The sequence below is a fragment of the Periplaneta americana genome, chromosome 10, assembly GCF_040183065.1.
Source record: "Periplaneta americana isolate PAMFEO1 chromosome 10, P.americana_PAMFEO1_priV1, whole genome shotgun sequence".
Lineage (NCBI taxonomy): Eukaryota > Metazoa > Arthropoda > Insecta > Blattodea > Blattidae > Periplaneta > Periplaneta americana.
In genome coordinates, this window is record NC_091126.1 from 68,327,102 (window position 1) to 68,347,768 (window position 20,667).

General features: G+C 40.0%; 1 protein-coding gene and 1 non-coding gene across 3 annotated transcripts in view; one reads left to right on the forward strand and one right to left on the reverse strand.

Annotated features, from left to right (window-relative positions):
• cher (filamin protein cher) overlaps positions 1-20,667 on the forward strand; it is a 1,020,924-nt gene that overhangs the window by 735,887 nt on the left and 264,370 nt on the right. The gene's annotated exons all lie outside the window — the stretch shown is intronic.
• LOC138708270 (5S ribosomal RNA) lies at positions 4,331-4,449 on the reverse strand. Its single transcript, XR_011334675.1, has one exon. It is a non-coding gene; the product is annotated as a 5S ribosomal RNA (ribosomal RNA).

A 20,667-nucleotide genomic window follows, 5' to 3' on the forward strand; every position in this document is an offset into this window, starting at 1 on the left:
CTCATCCCTACATTTGTCTTAGCTCCTTAGGGAAAACCACGGAAAACCCTCAGGCTTGCGAATAGACTGAATGAATGAGAGGAGAAACTTTAAAGGTACGTGAAAACACGTCCATGCAAGGGAGTTGGGACTGTGAAAAATTGAATATGTGAAATCCAAGACTGTATTTGCCAGGCGAGCAAAGATGAAGAAGAAGAAAGGCTTACGTATGACGTGTGGCTTACTGTTGTCATTGCAGTCCGCGTCGGCCAGCGGTGGGAGGGGGGGGGGGTCAATATACCTGCACATATCAGTTCAAATTATAAAAACCTCTTAATGCTACTGCGGTACTATTCCATTGCCGAACACAATATGAAGAAATTAGCAGATCCCTGAACTGAACTCTTATTACTCTGAAATTACCGCGCAGTACAATTATAGCTATGACGCATTGCAAGCGTTAGTCACCATATCGATTTGCTAAGCAAATTTAATCCCTTTAGAGCATGTCCCCCCCCCCTCCTCCTCCATATCAGCCAACAACATACTGGATGAAGAAGACTCCTGCAAAAGGGACGAATTAAGATTTAATTTTATTTTAATGATAGACTAACATTGCAAAGTTCCAAAATAATTTTTTGCATTCCTTCATTACACTAGTCGTACAAAATTGCGGTCGTATCTCGTACTATCTATACTAATAATAAATCTGTAGCCGAAATTTTTCTGGTAAGTTTCGATTTTCCAAAAGTAATTGGTCCTAACATATATAATTAACCACCCTGAAACCGAAAATCGCATTTTTGAAATTTTTGTTTGTATGTCTGTCTGTATGTTTGTTACCTTTTCACGCGATAATGGCTGAACCGATTTATATGAAAACTGGAATATAAATTAAGTTTGTTGTAACTTAGATTTTAGGCTATATGGCATTCGAAATACATTATTTAAAAGGGGAGTTATAAGGGGGCCTGAATTAAATAAATCGAAATATCTCGCTTATTATTGATATTTGAGAAAAAATGTTACATAACAGATGTTCCTTTAAAAATGATTTCCGTTAAGTTTTATTTTTTTACAACATTTTGATAGGACTGATATTTAATGAGATAAATGAGTTTTAAAATTAAAATAACGCTATCTAAGACGGTGCAATGAATTAAGAACAAATGACTTCGTCTATAAGGGGCCTTGGACAACAACAATCGAAACAGGGGCCTTGGACATCAACAAACAATCGAAAGCTATTAAACATAGCCTACAGGGAATGTTTCTGTGTTTGTATGAAGTAATATCACAAGCTCGTAAATTAACTGATTTGTATAATTAGTTATTATTTCACCATTGGAAACTGTAGTTTCTCTAGATGGACATAATGCTATAATGTTATTACAGTAACGTCTGAGTAAATCGAGGACAGGTAAGATTAAAATAGCTTCTTATGCACAGAAAATTTGATAGGCTATTTTGTACATTCGTTTTCTGTATTTCTTAAAATAATATTTATGTACACGCATTTTAATCTCAGAGAATTAACGAACAACGAGAGTGTATTGATTTAGTATGCAGTAATAGTACTTTAGCTTGGCAATCCATTATTTTAATAATTCATATTTTAACTATGCTCAATTGAATCGTGTTAAAATACATAAAATATATATGCAATAAATGCAGTGCTAAAAAAAAATTGGGTAATATGCGAAGCAGATTATCTTGCGCTGTTGTAAAAGTTGTTCCCTGGATCAGACGTCCTATTTTAATTATGTAATTACTTTATATTTATTTCTAACAGGTGGAGCGGAGCGAACGGGTACGGCTAGCTAACAATAAGTGAGAACTTACAATACAACAACAACAACAACAGCTGATAATCTGAAAGGGAACATAGTAATTTGGGGTGAATTAAAATGCAGCTTCCATTCGTTTAAAATTTCTTTAAATTTTAACTAAATATTAATGTAGATATTACCTCTAAAGGTAAATGGGGGCATGTTTCACAACGCTAACAAATTACAAATTAACAATATACAATTAACAACGGAAATATTACATATGCTTGTTAACTGTGTTTCACAATGCAATCTTATTCACTTGTATGTTTTAACGAACTTTACAAAATCGGCGAAACAAACTTACAAATACGCATAATTGGTTGAACAAAATCGCCAACGACAGTTTACAAAAATCACTAAGGATCAGAGGTAAAGTAGCTGTAATTTTAGAACTATCGATGGACATGTTTATATTTTTTTATATATATTTTATTTAGATTTTGCTACATCGGCGACAACGGAGTTTCGCGGCATGCAATTGGTCGAGCATACCAATGCATTAATTAGCCTACGACTTAACTGACGAAAGTTAGCGCGAAATTCATTCAAATAATTGATAAATAATGGATTTGACCCACGTAGTTATATGCAGTTGATAGAGCAGCTAACATGTCCATCCATTAAAATCAACTTCGCTCTCTGCTGGTCCATCAGTATATTTTATTGTTTCATCCATAACCTCGCCAACATTAGGGAACCCAGCAGGAGGAGCATAAAAATCCTTTGCCCGAGTAAGCACATTCGGTGATCAATAACCCGCCTCGAGTTTTTTCAATCTTGTAACAACATCAACTACCATGTGTGAACTTTTGCACACTGTAATCTTATAAATTCCGTTCTTATCTGCTAACGCAGGGAACTGAGAGCTACTATGCAACCAATGCAGTTCTCGCTTTGAGGTTAGGGCACCACTTTTCCCTTTCAGATGTTGCATGTGATGTCCCATATCTTGTAGGAGAGATTACAGCGAAATGGGATTCGGAACGACTTCAGAATACTGCGTAAGTAATGCCGACATTGCATTATTAAGTGATTGGTTTTCGGTGCAAAGTTTTTCTTCTTTAAGTGCGAGTATTTATTAAATACGTTCCTCGTATATAAGAACTAACGCGGTATTCTGAAGTATAGCGCGGGATTCATTCGAAACCTTTCATTAATATTCGTACAATGATACGAACGTGGCCGGAAAATTCTACGTTAGGCCTAAATGCAAAATCTTCGTCTGAGTCGCTAGAACTACTCAATAACATCACAACTGCTTCAGTGTAATTCTTAATGGTACCCTGTTACTATAAAATTGATTTTATACATATGTGTTTATTTTTTTCATTCACAATTAGAAGCTATTTCAACAGGGCTACTGTAGAAAATGTGCTAACTTCACTAGTAAAGTTTAGTTTACACGTTTGTAAAATTACTCCTTCGTTGTGAAACAAACATATCACTTGTAAAGAGCGCAAAATTTCATTCGTAAAGATTTGATTTCCTTTGTACAGTCCACCTTTACAAACAAAGATTGTGAAACAGAAGTTTACAAACAGAGTTCACAATTTCCAAAGATTGTAAACTTTGTGAAACACCCCACTGGTGAATCAGCACGCCGAGCTCGATCGAAATACAACCAGTTACTATTATTTCCCTATCGTTTTTTGACATTTGATTCCGCGTCCTACCCCTTTCATTCGTTACTAACCAACAACGCCAATAGCAGAAGGTAACGCAAAAACAGTCACCGGTTCCCCGATGCATGGCTTTCTCTCTCAATGTCAACTGAGAGTTAAAAATATTCATTATAATATGCACTTTCCACTCACTCCTCAGAATGTCTTCTTTATTTTTATTTATTTATTTATTTATTTATTTTTAAAGATATGTGAGCTACGTACTGTATGTCTGATGTTTTGCCATCGTACATTCAAATATTTATATTCACTGTACAGTACAGCGAACTGTTTATACTTACTGTACATGCTATAACTACTTCTCCCAACTCCGCTATTGCTATATTTCCTAAACTAAACGCTGATATTGAAATAACGCCTGGTCTGATAATGCAGTCTGTTTAAATTTCTACCGACCAAGTTCTGCCCTTCATCATGGGAAAACAACGAGCTTCTTTAAAGGATACAACTACTAGGACAGAGATATTTTCATTATGGAATTTGTACTACCCACTGAAATGTAGTAACTAATGGGATTTTAATTAGCCATATATGTACAGTATATTACATTCTTTACCTAAAATGTCTCTAACTTCTAGGGAGAGCGCGAGGTACGTTCACAATCCCCTGAATACATATTCCCTTCTTCGAGAAAACGCAGAGAAGTGAACCGTCTCATATGAATATGCTACCAGTCATAAGTTTCAATACGGAGCTGCAAGTACTTAAGAATTATCAATTACTCTACAATTATGCAGCGGCGTCATCATCCAAGCTATAGCTGGAATAGGGAAGGGAACATAATATCCCATAAGTCTTATTAGAACACGCTGGAAATAGTGACGTAAAAAAAAAAATCGCCAACGGCACGTGGTGTTCCCAAGCGGTCACCCATCCAAGTACTGACCACGCCCAATGTTGCTTGACTTCGGTGATCGGACGAGAACCGGTATTTTCAACATGGTATGGCCGTTGCCGATGAAACTGCGTAATCTGTAGGCACTTGAGGACGATGGGATTGGGGTGCACTCGATAAAACCTGCACTCGCTCACACACACACGTAAACTGCCTGCTTAGACTCTGTACCTAAATTACCAAGCTCGTTGGATGTCATTGGGATAGATGATAAATCTATCTATCAACGGCAGTTTGGTTACGTTTCAACGTCACACACTGCTGGATTGACACGGGATTAATAAAACAGCTAGTCGGCATTCTAAGTTAAGCCACAGGTGGATTGTTGTTCAACAGCGGAGCCTCCTTTCAACCACATGGTTGTGGAACTGTAGTCGGATTTTCGACATCATTTTCATGCCATACTACGGAACTTCACACAAACTTCAATTCACTTCTTGCACCGGCGGCTACTACGAATGGACTGAAGCTCGCTACTGACTAGGGGGGGGGGGACATTTGTCTCTTGATGGATTACGTGACAGATATATAAAGTATCAGTCGTATGTTATGAACCCGAGTTTCAATAAAGATAGATTACCCGTATGTCCACAGATTCTCAGTAGTGGCCTGCGGAAGGATTATGACCGCGGTCGACAAGTTACCTTCTAAGTTGTTTTCCCTCAACAATTAATGCTGCCAAGTGAGTAGGAATGACACCGCGCTCTCATATAAGTCGTACGAAACTATTAAGGAAACGAATTTGCCTCGTGGATCCAAGTCTCCCATGGACTGCCTATAATGTATTATCTATCCTAGAAGTGTTATCGGGGTGATTATTTAAATTTTCACTCGGTGGGAAACGCTGTTGTTCTTCATTCATCTACTCTGTTATGAATAACTTGTGGCCCTTAAAAGGGCCGGTTGCTGATTCCCTAGCAAGCACTCCCGCTTACTTGGAACTAGTGTATTTTGTGACGGCCTTGGTCCCTTCACTGACGGCGTGCTTGGCCAGCTCACCGGGTAGCAGGAGACGGACGGCTGTCTGGATCTCCCGACTGGTGATGGTCGACCGCTTGTTGTAATGCGCGAGCCGCGAAGCTTCCGCGGCGATGCGCTCGAAGATGTCGTTAACGAAGCTGTTCATGATGCTCATAGCCTTTGAACTGATTCCCGTGTCTGGGTGAACTTGTTTCAGAACCTTGTAGATGTAAATGGCGTAGCTCTCCTTCCTCTTGCGCTTCTTCTTCTTATCGCCCTTCGAAATATTCTTCTGGGCCTTGCCGGCCTTCTTGGCAGCCTTTCCGGAAGCTTTGGGGGGCATGGTGCTCGTCTGATGATGAGCCCGGTGTCAGAGTTGATTGCTGGCAGAGCCAGCGGTCGTTTTAGGGTCTTACATTACAATGCCCTCTTCGACCGTGAGTGCTTGTGAGTGCAGTGTTATTAGAATGTTGGATATTTAGGGCTTTTATGAGATTGAGGTTGAGACGTGGAAAGAAGACAGGTGGGTAGAAAGTAAGAAAGAAGATTTAAGAAGCAGATTTTAAGTTCTGATTTGTTGTTATTTGAGGAGTAACCATGAACTATTTGTGATGTAAATTATTTACTGGGCTTGCGTGAATTTTGAATGTATTTATTTATTGTTTAGTTATTCAACGGTAGCTATCATGCATCACTAAGCAGTGGTGAGGGCAGTCACAATTTGTTTATATTGTTGTTATCCTTGTGTTTGGGCGTTGGAATTTTGACTTCAGCTATCCAGCAGTCGGAGTGATGTTCGCTGGTACGTTATGTTGTGGGTGGGGTGTTTGATTTCGATTTCCTCTCGTTGTAGATGAAGGTGGATTATTAATTGTATGTGTCGGGTTCTGGTCCATGACATATATGTGCATTCCTCAACGATGGCATTCTTGTGGAGTATTTATGGGAAACAGGCCGCGAATTTGCCGATTCCGGGAGACGAGGGGTGTTGTAGAGAGGGAGAGAGGGGGGGAGAGTTTAATGGTTATTTTGTGGATTGAAGTGATCTTGATAGGCTTGTAGGAGTTTTTCAATGGTTGTGTTCTTGTTGGTGTGTGGAGGATTGTTAAACATATGTTGTGTGTATGAGCGACGTAGTGCGAAGTGTGTGTATTTAGTGACTGTTCGGATTAGGTGTGTGGAGAGTGGTTTCGTTTTGGTGTGGATGTATACTGTGTCGTTTCTGGTATGTTTGGGTAGTCGAAATATCTGGCGCAATAATTTCCTTTCACGGGACTCAAATTTCTTTTGTGTTGAGGGTGAAGATTGCAATAGAAAGTAGGAGGAGTAGGTGCACTGGGATCGAACCAGTGCTTTATATAGGTGTAGTAATGTGTTGGCGTGGCAGCCTTGTCGTCTAATGCCGCTTAGGTAGCTTACTGCTTTAGTGGCTTTGTTGTATTTGTCCCATATTGTTTGCGCTATTGTAGTCCAAGAGAGTTTTGATGTGAGTGGAATGCCTAGATATGTTACTTTGTGTTGGAGTGGTATTAATGCTTGTCCGATTGTAATGTGTTGTCTGTTTGTGATTCGTGATTTTAAAGAGGGGCGGAAGACACAGGTTTGGGTTTTTTCGGTGTTGATGGTAATTCTCCAGGTGTTGGCCCACTCAGTGTACTGTCTCAGGGCGTTGTCTATTAGTACCCTGGCGGATCGTAAGCGGGGATGGGTGGCCCAGAAAGCAACATCGTCAGCAAACTGTGCCAGGCCCACTTGATTGTTGTTGGGTTGAGGGATGTCAGATACATATATGTTATAGAGCAGGGGGGAAATCACGCTGCCCTGGGGAACTCCTGCTTCGATTTGGAAGGTGCGGGACAGATCTTGTCTGCCAAGACGGACCTGGCCAGATCGGTTATTCAGGAAGCTGGAGATCCAGCGTGTTATTTCGTGCGGAAATTGCATGTTTGTTAATTTATATCGCAAGGCGTCCAGCCATACTGTGTCAAAGGCTCGTCTGGCGTCGAGCGCTACCAAGATTGAGTAATGTCGTTTAGAGTAGGCCTCCTCAATGGGGGTAAGTACCCGTATCAGCTGATCAGTCGGCTGGACTCCCGGTCTGAAGCCCGCCTGAGAATCGGGAATCATATTTCGGTCGCGCAGGTAAACCTGCAAGCGTGAAACGAGTACTTTCTCCATTAACTTGGCAATAGTCGGGGTGAGGCTTATGGGTCGGTAGTTGGCGGGGTCTGAGGCGTCTTTACCAGGTTTTGGAAATAGAAGTATGTGTGAATGTCTCCAGCGTGTCGGAGCGTGTCCAAGTTTCAAAGAGAGGGTGAAAAGACCAGCAAGAAAATTAAGGGCTGTCGGCGGGAGTTGTTTAAGTGTTTGGTATGTGATACCATCAGGTCCTGGTGCTGAGTTCTTGCATGTTTGGAGGGCAAGTGAGATGTCTAGTATGGTGATGTCATCAATGATGGGGTCGTCGGTTGATCGTGGTGCTGGTGCTGGGAGTGGATTATAGAGGATATGATGGTTATTGATATGATCTGTGATGAAATGGTAATGATCTTGGTCGAAATCTGGATGTATAGGTGTTGTGTGCGTGTTGGATAGAAACTGTCGGAAGGCTTCCAGTTTGCCTGGTGTGTCAATAATCGTTTGTTGTCTGTTGCGTAATGGGTGGGAAGTATATTGGTACTTGCCCCTAATACGCTTTATGGTTTCCCAAAATCGCTTGGGAGCGTTTAGTCTGTCTTTGTCGACTTTCTGAATGAATTTGTCCCATCGTCGCGTCTCGTATCTCTGTATAGCGTCTTTGACATCTTCTTGTAGTGAGCGGTAGAGGCGTCTGTCTTCATCTTCATGGGTGCGCATGTAGAGTCTGTGTGCTGCTCTTTTTGTCTTTATGATTTTTAAGATGTCTGGAGGTAGTGCACGGCGACGGTCAGTGGTATATCGTTTTTGTGGTATTGAGTCTTGAATAGCTTCATTAAGCACCTGTACAAACAAAGTCTCTGCGGTGTCTAAGTCTTCGTGTTTCGTGATTGGAAAATGAGGGAGTGATTTAGATATGTAATCTTTGAATTTCTGCCAATCAGCGTTACGATAATCTCGCATGTATATAGCTTCGTTTACGGGTTGAGAGCGGTAAAAGGGGCAGGCAAGTTTAATTTGTATGGGTGCGTGATCTGAATTTAGAGGGGGAAGGACTAGAGTATTGATGAGTCGGTTATGTAATCTGGGAGAGATGAATATTTTATCAGGAGTTGTAAATTGTTGAGTAGGAGTTGGTAGGCGTGTGGGGGCAGGGAGTGGAACTTGTACTAGGTTGAGACTGGGTAAGAGCGTCACTAGGTGGTTGCCTTTGGTGTTCCGATTGTTATCATGGAGGAAGGGGTGGTGGGCGTTGATATCTGTGGTGATTATGACATTTGGAAGGGTGTGAAGGTAACGCAGGAGTGTGGATGGGAGTGGATTAGCTGGCGGAGAGTAGAAAGAAGCCACATGCATGCGAGAATTTCCTATGTGGATTTGAATTATTACACATTCTTGGTCGTCGAGGTGAAGGGGTAGGGGAATTTGAGTTGTTGTCAAGTTTTTGTTAGTCATAATCATAACTCCTCCTCCTATCGTAGGTCTGTCGCGTCGATATATAGTGAAGTCTCTCATAGTAAAGCGGTCTTTGTCTCGAAGGTGGGTTTCATTTAAACATATGATTTCGGGTTTTTGCTCTTGGATGAGGTGAGTGAGTTCCGTTCTGTTGTTATACAGGTGCCTAATATTGCAATGAATTATCGTGATGTCATGTCGAAGTAGAACGAACGAATGAATGGGGACGAAGAAAGAATGAATGATGTTTAAAATGGCAGGCAGGGTAAGCATCCCATGCCTCCATTGGTTCCTCGACAAGCAATTCTCTAACTTTAGATCGAGGTACCCAGCTATAAGCCGTTTGCCCTCTCATCTAACAGTAGTGTATTTCCCCTGTGAATGATTTTATGAACATGTACACGTTATCAGTTGAATTGTGAATGAAATGAATGAAGTGAAGTGAGCACCATGCCTCGCAGATGTTAATGAGAGGTGGAGAGTCCAGTGCTCTGGTCAGTTCTGTCCTAGTCACGTTTTTGTAGTGGCGCTAGGGAAACTCGTAACCTGTTACCAACAAAGTGGTGGGCTACTCGTTTCCGTAGAAGCCGTCTGGCTGCCTGGTTGGCTGTGGCAAGTGTCGTGTGTCGTTTCGTAGGGTTTGTGTCAGTAGTGAGTAAAGAAATAGTGAATGTCACTATTTCGTCCTGTAGTCTGTTTAGTTGCCGGTCAATGTAGGATTCTATTTTCTGCATAGCAGAACGTAGAACCCCCTCGACCAGCTGTTCCGTAGTTGTTTTTTCTGTCTGTGGATCGTCTGTAGTGTTTGTCTTGGTTGTCGTTGTCTTAGCTGCATCCGCATAAGACAATTCGGATGTCGAAGTAGGGGAGGGAGAAAAATATTTAAGTCGCAGGGACAATGCCGTACTGCCTTCCCAGTGCGAGCCAATAGAAACAGCGCAAACGTTTGTGACTTTACGATTGGTCCGCTGTCGATTATTGACGTTGGCGTAAAAGTGAAGGTTACCGTCGGGCCCTGCATCATTTTGGGCGAGGCGTCGTTCTTGTAGTTAAACAGCTGCAAGTAGGAGTAGCATCATGTCGGGTCGTGGAAAGGGAGGCAAGGTGAAGGGAAAGTCAAAGTCTCGATCCAGCCGTGCTGGGTTGCAGTTCCCGGTAGGCCGTATCCACCGTCTTTTGCGTAAGGGCAATTACGCAGAGCGAGTTGGTGCCGGTGCGCCAGTCTACCTGGCCGCGGTGATGGAGTACCTGGCGGCCGAAGTTCTCGAGTTGGCTGGCAACGCAGCTCGTGACAACAAGAAGACTAGGATCATTCCTCGTCACTTACAGCTCGCCATTCGCAACGACGAGGAGCTGAACAAACTCCTGTCCGGCGTCACCATCGCCCAGGGTGGTGTGTTGCCCAACATCCAGGCGGTTCTCCTCCCGAAGAAAACCGAGAAGAAGGCTTAAGCCCCTTCTCCGTAAAACGGCCCTTTTAAGGGCCCCACTAACCTCACAAAAGTCAGAAATAGCCAGTATTGTTAATCCTCTCTCACGGCTTCGTAATGTAATTTCATTACGCGTGTCAACTTTCTCTCTCTCTCTATACCGGTGGGCTGATTTAATATCATCATTCTGTAATTTTGTGCTCTGAACGATGTCGTTGTCCCAGGTTCGCACTGAAGTACTTGAAACCGTTGTACATTTACTAGGCTATTGTGTGATAACACATTATACTGATGCATATAGAAAGGTTTCATTATTATTATATAATTTAACACAATACGAGTTAAATTAGATGATGATGCCAAGGTACATAGTTGGCTTCGAAATTTATGTAATATATTTCTATCATATTAGAGTAATGGAGATTATCGTGAAAATAATCACAAGTCCCCTTCTTTGGTGCCCATCGTGGTTTTAGACATATACGTTTGAATATACTAGTTTACTTTACTACATACTACGAATGAAACTAATTTTGAATAAGAAATCGATAACTGGTGAACAACTTACGGCGTTATAATAGAGTTCCTAATGCGTTTGTTTGTTGGTGCACATATTGGCCGCACGCGCAGGAACCCCAATACTGAGATGATGACATGACCTTCTCGTAGGAATCGAAGGCTTTGACAATTTGCGTTCGAATTTCCCCTCTCTCTGTCGTTTCGTTCGAACCGAAATGACGCAAGCTATACGTGGAAGTTGTCTGACAGGACGAAGTCCTGTGTTCTGACATGCGATGTGTACCTCTTCTCCCCAGTGTTTACCACACTGGATTCCTATGACCTAAAAGTTGGCATTGCAAAAACGTGGTGATGTGATGTTCAGTATGTGTCAATCCCCTCGGTTCCTTGTTACGGTCTGGTGAGCATTGCCTACCTGCGTTGTCATATTACCCACCAATTCTTCGGACAGTGATTATTGACTTACAGAAGTTTACAGTAACAGGTAACATAATCCGAGGAGCAAGGCTTCACAGAGGAATCCGGTCTTTCCACTTGATATACCAAGCGTTGGGGTCAGACCCATTTGAAAAACGGAGAGGCATTTCTTACAACGTCTTTTGCTGATACTGAAGTGCCCCTACGAAATAAGTTCTGTTTTCCGCACTGGCCTGTTGAGCTAGTGGTCACACAGTAAAGGTGAATTAAATTAATCTCGACAACTACTGCCCTTTTTAGACGGATTTTATGGCCCTGAAAAGGGCCGTTTTGCCGACGGATTCGGCAGCAGACGTGTGTAGGCAGTCTAACCGCCGAACCCGTAGAGAGTCCTCCCCTGCCTCTTCAAGGCGTATACCACGTCCATGGCCGTGACTGTCTTCCGCTTCGCGTGCTCGGTGTATGTTACAGCGTCACGGATTACGTTCTCCAGAAAGACCTTGAGAACACCTCTCGTCTCCTCGTAGATGAGGCCGGAGATACGCTTTACGCCTCCACGTCGGGCGAGACGACGAATGGCCGGCTTCGTGATGCCCTGAATATTATCTCGGAGAACCTTCCTGTGGCGCTTCGCTCCACCTTTGCCAAGACCCTTGCCTCCCTTGCCGCGTCCAGTCATGTTGCTCGTGTGACGAAGGTTAAAAGTGATCTCGACGGCGGGTCATTTTTTGGTTTATATACTAAAACCCGCGGACCAATCACATTACGGAAGGGGCGTGGCTTCTCAACGGGCGAAGACATAAATACCCCTCTTGGGGGCAGCGGGCGCGACTGTATTGCGTCAACTTGGGTTGCGAGGACGAAGGAGTAAGCGATGGCACGTACGAAGCAAACTGCGCGTAAGTCCACGGGAGGCAAGGCTCCACGAAAGCAGCTGGCAACGAAGGCCGCTAGGAAGAGCGCACCGGCTACTGGAGGCGTGAAGAAACCCCATCGATACCGACCTGGTACAGTTGCTCTTCGCGAGATCCGTCGTTACCAGAAGAGCACCGAGCTCCTCATCCGCAAGCTGCCTTTCCAGCGCTTGGTGCGTGAAATCGCTCAGGATTTCAAAACCGACCTCCGTTTCCAGAGCTCAGCCGTAATGGCCTTGCAGGAGGCAAGCGAGGCATACCTCGTCGGTCTCTTCGAGGATACCAACCTTTGCGCCATCCACGCCAAGCGCGTGACCATTATGCCCAAGGATATTCAGCTGGCTAGGCGCATCCGCGGCGAGAGGGCTTGAATTAACAAAGGTACTCCTGCCCGCAAAAAGGCCCTTTTCAGGGCCACTAGTTATTTCTCGGAAGAGCCGGTTGTACCGTACTCCAGGTCTCGTTCCTACTACCCTCAGTTCAAGGTCACCTCAATAATATAAATGGTTTCTCCCTTTCCATTCCTCACCGTATCAGCATTTTCCCACAGCCTGTTTGACAAATATCGCAATGTATCCTATAGGTTAATAAACAATTTTTTAATAGAACGATGGATAACAAAGTTTCTTAGGAAAATTAAAAAAAAATTTCACAGTTCTATAATATTGCACATTATATATATTTACCAAATTAAGGGTTAACGCCGCCGGGACGAGTGATCCTCCGTCCGACCGATCACAAGCGCCAAGGCTCAAAGTGGTCCAGAAAGCAAATCTAGCTGGACTAAAAATGTGACATATTTCCATGAAACTTCGCACTATAGTCACTACTGTATAAGAGGAGAAACTACCCCTTTATAGACGATGCGTTTTGACAAAAATTAGTGACTTGTCTCATATATAATATATTGTTTTAATGAAACTTTACACAGTACTTACATGTAGCTCGTTTATACTATATTGGATACAAAATGTGATTATGATTGTATAAGAGTAGCTACTTGTCTCCTATCTAACATTTTTTACTTTCACGAAACTATAACTGTGACTCATTATTTTCGATAGTACAGACGTGGTCTGCTTAGGAAAGGACAAGCGGAAGACTGTGACCTTTGTGACCTCGGGTGGGTATTACGATAACATTTATAACCGTCACCCTGATAAGCATCCGAGCAGCTTATTTCACAAAAGGAGTTTGAATACAAACAATTCCTTCAATCTACTACGATTATTACAATAACTGATTTCATTAATCTCCTCTCTTCTTTAGCAAAATATAAATTACCTTCAATTGGTCGATTCAGCAAACTTGTTCATAAAACTTATCGCTATTGCGTCACGTTTCGCAATTTTTCTAAAGTAAAAACAAAAACACGAACAAACGCCTACTCCTTTAACCTCATCGCTCTCTTATCTCTAGAATCCCGGGGGGTAGAGAACCTGAATTCTCTGTGGTGTGAAACAAAGCAACCCGCAGGAGCAATGACACGTTCAATTGTCCTAATAATAGAAAAAAAATTACACGTCATTTAGTGTATTCAGAACATTTTTACAGGACCGTGTAGGATATTCACTCTCCTGTCGAATAGTTTCGGCGGCTGGTAGGCGATACGCATTAATTAAAATAATACTTGCGTACCTTGTTCAGGACAGTGACTGTGCTACTTTCTTTCTTTCTTTCTTTCTTTCTTTCTTTCTTTCTTTCTTTCTTTCTTTCTTTCCTTTATTTGTAGCTTATTGATGACACCAGATGCCATAACGGAAATGCCGTGATGGTATGTTTGTTTAATATTCAAAATCAAGTGACAGACGCTATTTGACTTTGCGGTGGAGGGGATAGGGACCTGATCTCGGATGTTCCGAGAGATGCCGGCGCACAGTTGTCCAGAACGCAAAACTATGTAAGAAAATCAACTTCATCATAACCGAAGTTTAAGTAATATCTAGGCTTAAACAAAAGCTAGGCATTGTGCACAACAACATACAAAACATCAATATCAGTAAGAGGTGGGACAAAACATGAGTTTTTTTTTTTTTTTTTTTTTTTTTTTAAGTCACGCTCTTCAGTTGATTTTTGTTCGTGGGGTCAGTGGCTGTTTTATATTGTTAAACCTTCCCTTATGGAGGTCATAGGACAAGATGTGTACTTTCATTTAATACGCGAAAAGCAATCTATAATACGTTAGCATTCATTTAATTGGCACGTTTACTGAGATTTGTGCAACTAGTTTTTTTTTTTTTTTTTTTTTTTACGACATATTTAACAGGCTGTGCATTACAAGTAAACCTGAGTTAACTTTCAATTCTTCTACCCACACATTAATCAAATATTAAACTCTATACGGCTTAAAATTTAGCTGCTACATCCTGCAAACTTAGATGTTATATTCATCTCTTGGTGGCGCTTTACGAATTCGACAGCAGCCACTTTTCAGAGTCTGGATGAAGGAGCTTAATTTCTCCAAGAAAAATTCAACACTTCTTGAACATATAATGAACAACTAAATTATGGAGTATATCCATGAATCTAGCATTTTGTTACCAACTGCGAAAAATATGGCAGGCTAGTCATCTTTTAGGAGCATAATTTCTATTAAAACATTAAAAATTATCAGAAACACTAATTTTTCCCTAATTCCCTAATTACACGAGCATAATTCGTTTTTGCATAGATGCGTATAAAATTTCATGGAAATATGTTACATAGGGGAGAAATTATTAACTCTGTATAAATGTAGCCTCTAAACACAAGAAGTAGATTCCCATATAAAAACCATTATCTGAATTTATGCTACCTGTAACTATACTGTGTGAAATATAATGTAAATATTTCAGTTAAGATAGAAATTATTAATTTAGTCTATAAAGCACTTCCGATACAACTCTTCACACAATAATAATAATAATAATAATAATAATAATAATAATAATTATAGTAATAGTAATAATAATAATAAGAAGAAGAAGAAGAAGAAGAAGAAGAATACACACTCGCCCGAATACAGAAATGTGAAGGGTCAGCAGGACAGAGTATTTGAGAATCATATCATATCATATCATAATATATATTCCTTACATTCATGTTAACAACCCTTAAATGTGCAAAACTTCATATCTCACACTAGTTTATTAAAAAAGGTCGGACTGTAAAGAAAACAACTATCGCAATTTTCATATTTTAAGATTCCCTGCAGTTTATACAATTTCATTTATACCACTTAGGATGTATTCATTAAGGATATGCTAATTTTTAATGAAACACACACACACACACACACACACACACACATCTATTATACTAAACATAAACCCACAAGAGAAAACAATACTTGTATTAACTGTAAACATTTTTCTTCCTTTCTTTATTTTTAGCAGAATCCTCCATTTCACCCTTTATCTCACTAGATGCGCTTCCCGCAGACATTCTTCATTATATGTTTCACACACCACTTCGTAACACTTGCAGCGGTTGACTTTTGTTTTCTTGTCTTTTTCTCTAGGGTATATTGTACATAGTGCTCGGTATCGGTGCTCGTTCACGTGATATTTTACCTTTGTTTTTCTTGCTAACTCCTGCCAATTTTTCTGATATTTCCCGTAGTTGATTGGTCAAGTACTGCGGATTGATTCCCGGTTATAACAAACACACCTACACTACATTCCAATGATTTCTGACTCGTTACTGCACATTTTAGAAACACTGTACGGAAGCACACGCAGTCTCTCGTAAATCAACAGGTTACAACAGAGACTTACACTTGCAAACGCGTGGGGATTTCAGAAAATTTCTTACTATTTCAGTACCTTTAACTGTACAACAGATTTTGTTTTCTCGAAAAAGAAAGGTCAACGTTACTATTGACAAAAGACAGAAACGTACGATTACAATACCTTTATTTTAAACAATCTTAGAGGTGGTCTGGGAATTCCTAAACTCACCACGCGACTACTTAACCCTAGACAGGTAATCATCACTGTACTCATGTTAAAGGTAAGCATTCGTAATTTTTACTACTCACATTTTAATTAACTGAAATCAACTCAATATCACACATTTAACAACTTTTACACTTTTCGTAGCCATTAGTGTTCATTTAATTTTAAGTTTGTCATAAAGTCTTTACGTTCATGTTATTGTCCTATTTACAATTAGTGCAAACAACAGCGCGATGTTCTCTGCAGAACCCCTTTTTGCAAAGTCCACAAAATGTTGTCATCATTCTCCTCTTCTTTGCAGGACATTTATAGCAAACAGTACGTTCACCATCTGGCTGCATTACCTGGCATTGTTGTTGCACAGCAATGTTCAGATGTTCTTCAATTGTTGCCCGCAGAGATCGGTGTAAAGTAGGACGTGCAAAGCGGTGCTGCATCCACGGTTTTGTCAGCTCTTCACACAATTGGAAAATGAATTGTTTTCTTGATATTGTTTTCTGAGTTCTTCTAACTATAAATTATCCATGAATTTATACTTGCAATATTTAGCATGTTGTAAAATATTGCTAGTGGCCAGCGCCTCGTCTTTCTATTGCAGGAAAGATTGTGGCACATTTGACATAGTGTATCTACACCACCTTTAGTCCCATTGTAAATAATAATAATAATAATAATAATAATAATAATAAAGGCTTTACATATAACGTGTTGCTTACTGTTGTCATTGCAGTCCACGTCGGTGGGGGTGGGGGGGTTTCTTTCTCCTCCTCCTTCCTCTAAAAAGAGCAGTTACCAGGGTCTAAGGAAGTGAATGCCCTTTTCTTTCTGGGCTCATCCCTACATTTGTCTTAGCTCCTTAGGGAAAACCACGGAAAACCCTCAGGCTTGCGAATAGACTGAATGAATGAGAGGAGAAACTTTAAAGGTACGTGAAAACACGTCCATGCAAGGGAGTTGGGACTGTGAAAAATTGAATATGTGAAATCCAAGACTGTATTTGCCAGGCGAGCAAAGATGAAGAAGAAGAAAGGCTTACGTATGACGTGTGGCTTACTGTTGTCATTGCAGTCCGCGTCGGCCAGCGGTGGGAGGGGGGGGGGGTCAATATACCTGCACATATCAGTTCAAATTATAAAAACCTCTTAATGCTACTGCGGTACTATTCCATTGCCGAACACAATATGAAGAAATTAGCAGATCCCTGAACTGAACTCTTATTACTCTGAAATTACCGCGCAGTACAATTATAGCTATGACGCATTGCAAGCGTTAGTCACCATATCGATTTGCTAAGCAAATTTAATCCCTTTAGAGCATGTCCCCCCCCCCTCCTCCTCCATATCAGCCAACAACATACTGGATGAAGAAGACTCCTGCAAAAGGGACGAATTAAGATTTAATTTTATTTTAATGATAGACTAACATTGCAAAGTTCCAAAATAATTTTTTGCATTCCTTCATTACACTAGTCGTACAAAATTGCGGTCGTATCTCGTACTATCTATACTAATAATAAATCTGTAGCCGAAATTTTTCTGGTAAGTTTCGATTTTCCAAAAGTAATTGGTCCTAACATATATAATTAACCACCCTGAAACCGAAAATCGCATTTTTGAAATTTTTGTTTGTATGTCTGTCTGTATGTTTGTTACCTTTTCACGCGATAATGGCTGAACCGATTTATATGAAAACTGGAATATAAATTAAGTTTGTTGTAACTTAGATTTTAGGCTATATGGCATTCGAAATACATTATTTAAAAGGGGAGTTATAAGGGGGCCTGAATTAAATAAATCGAAATATCTCGCTTATTATTGATATTTGAGAAAAAATGTTACATAACAGATGTTCCTTTAAAAATGATTTCCGTTAAGTTTTATTTTTTTACAACATTTTGATAGGACTGATATTTAATGAGATAAATGAGTTTTAAAATTAAAATAACGCTATCTAAGACGGTGCAATGAATTAAGAACAAATGACTTCGTCTATAAGGGGCCTTGGACAACAACAATCGAAACAGGGGCCTTGGACATCAACAAACAATCGAAAGCTATTAAACATAGCCTACAGGGAATGTTTCTGTGTTTGTATGAAGTAATATCACAAGCTCGTAAATTAACTGATTTGTATAATTAGTTATTATTTCACCATTGGAAACTGTAGTTTCTCTAGATGGACATAATGCTATAATGTTATTACAGTAACGTCTGAGTAAATCGAGGACAGGTAAGATTAAAATAGCTTCTTATGCACAGAAAATTTGATAGGCTATTTTGTACATTCGTTTTCTGTATTTCTTAAAATAATATTTATGTACACGCATTTTAATCTCAGAGAATTAACGAACAACGAGAGTGTATTGATTTAGTATGCAGTAATAGTACTTTAGCTTGGCAATCCATTATTTTAATAATTCATATTTTAACTATGCTCAATTGAATCGTGTTAAAATACATAAAATATATATGCAATAAATGCAGTGCTAAAAAAAAATTGGGTAATATGCGAAGCAGATTATCTTGCGCTGTTGTAAAAGTTGTTCCCTGGATCAGACGTCCTATTTTAATTATGTAATTACTTTATATTTATTTCTAACAGGTGGAGCGGAGCGAACGGGTACGGCTAGCTAACAATAAGTGAGAACTTACAATACAACAACAACAACAACAACAGCTGATAATCTGAAAGGGAACATAGTAATTTGGGGTGAATTAAAATGCAGCTTCCATTCGTTTAAAATTTCTTTAAATTTTAACTAAATATTAATGTAGATATTACCTCTAAAGGTAAATGGGGGCATGTTTCACAACGCTAACAAATTACAAATTAACAATATACAATTAACAACGGAAATATTACATATGCTTGTTAACTGTGTTTCACAATGCAATCTTATTCACTTGTATGTTTTAACGAACTTTACAAAATCGGCGAAACAAACTTACAAATACGCATAATTGGTTGAACAAAATCGCCAACGACAGTTTACAAAAATCACTAAGGATCAGAGGTAAAGTAGCTGTAATTTTAGAACTATCGATGGACATGTTTATATTTTTTTATATATATTTTATTTAGATTTTGCTACATCGGCGACAACGGAGTTTCGCGGCATGCAATTGGTCGAGCATACCAATGCATTAATTAGCCTACGACTTAACTGACGAAAGTTAGCGCGAAATTCATTCAAATAATTGATAAATAATGGATTTGACCCACGTAGTTATATGCAGTTGATAGAGCAGCTAACATGTCCATCCATTAAAATCAACTTCGCTCTCTGCTGGTCCATCAGTATATTTTATTGTTTCATCCATAACCTCGCCAACATTAGGGAACCCAGCAGGAGGAGCATAAAAATCCTTTGCCCGAGTAAGCACATTCGGTGATCAATAACCCGCCTCGAGTTTTTTCAATCTTGTAACAACATCAACTACCATGTGTGAACTTTTGCACACTGTAATCTTATAAATTCCGTTCTTATCTGCTAACGCAGGGAACTGAGAGCTACTATGCAACCAATGCAGTTCTCGCTTTGAGGTTAGGGCACCACTTTTCCCTTTCAGATGTTGCATGTGATGTCCCATATCTTGTAGGAGAGATTACAGCGAAATGGGATTCGGAACGACTTCAGAATACTGCGTAAGTAATGCCGACATTGCATTATTAAGTGATTGGTTTTCGGTGCAAAGTTTTTCTTCTTTAAGTGCGAGTATTTATTAAATACGTTCCTCGTATATAAGAACTAACGCGGTATTCTGAAGTATAGCGCGGGATTCATTCGAAACCTTTCATTAATATTCGTACAATGATACGAACGTGGCCGGAAAATTCTACGTTAGGCCTAAATGCAAAATCTTCGTCTGAGTCGCTAGAACTACTCAATAACATCACAACTGCTTCAGTGTAATTCTTAATGGTACCCTGTTACTATAAAATTGATTTTATACATATGTGTTTATTTTTTTCATTCACAATTAGAAGCTATTTCAACAGGGCTACTGTAGAAAATGTGCTAACTTCACTAGTAAAGTTTAGTTTACACGTTTGTAAAATTACTCCTTCGTTGTGAAACAAACATATCACTTGTAAAGAGCGCAAAATTTCATTCGTAAAGATTTGATTTCCTTTGTACAGTCCACCTTTACAAACAAAGATTGTGAAACAGAAGTTTACAAACAGAGTTCACAATTTCCAAAGATTGTAAACTTTGTGAAACACCCCACTGGTGAATCAGCACGCCGAGCTCGATCGAAATACAACCAGTTACTATTATTTCCCTATCGTTTTTTGACATTTGATTCCGCGTCCTACCCCTTTCATTCGTTACTAACCAACAACGCCAATAGCAGAAGGTAACGCAAAAACAGTCACCGGTTCCCCGATGCATGGCTTTCTCTCTCAATGTCAACTGAGAGTTAAAAATATTCATTATAATATGCACTTTCCACTCACTCCTCAGAATGTCTTCTTTATTTTTATTTATTTATTTATTTATTTATTTTTAAAG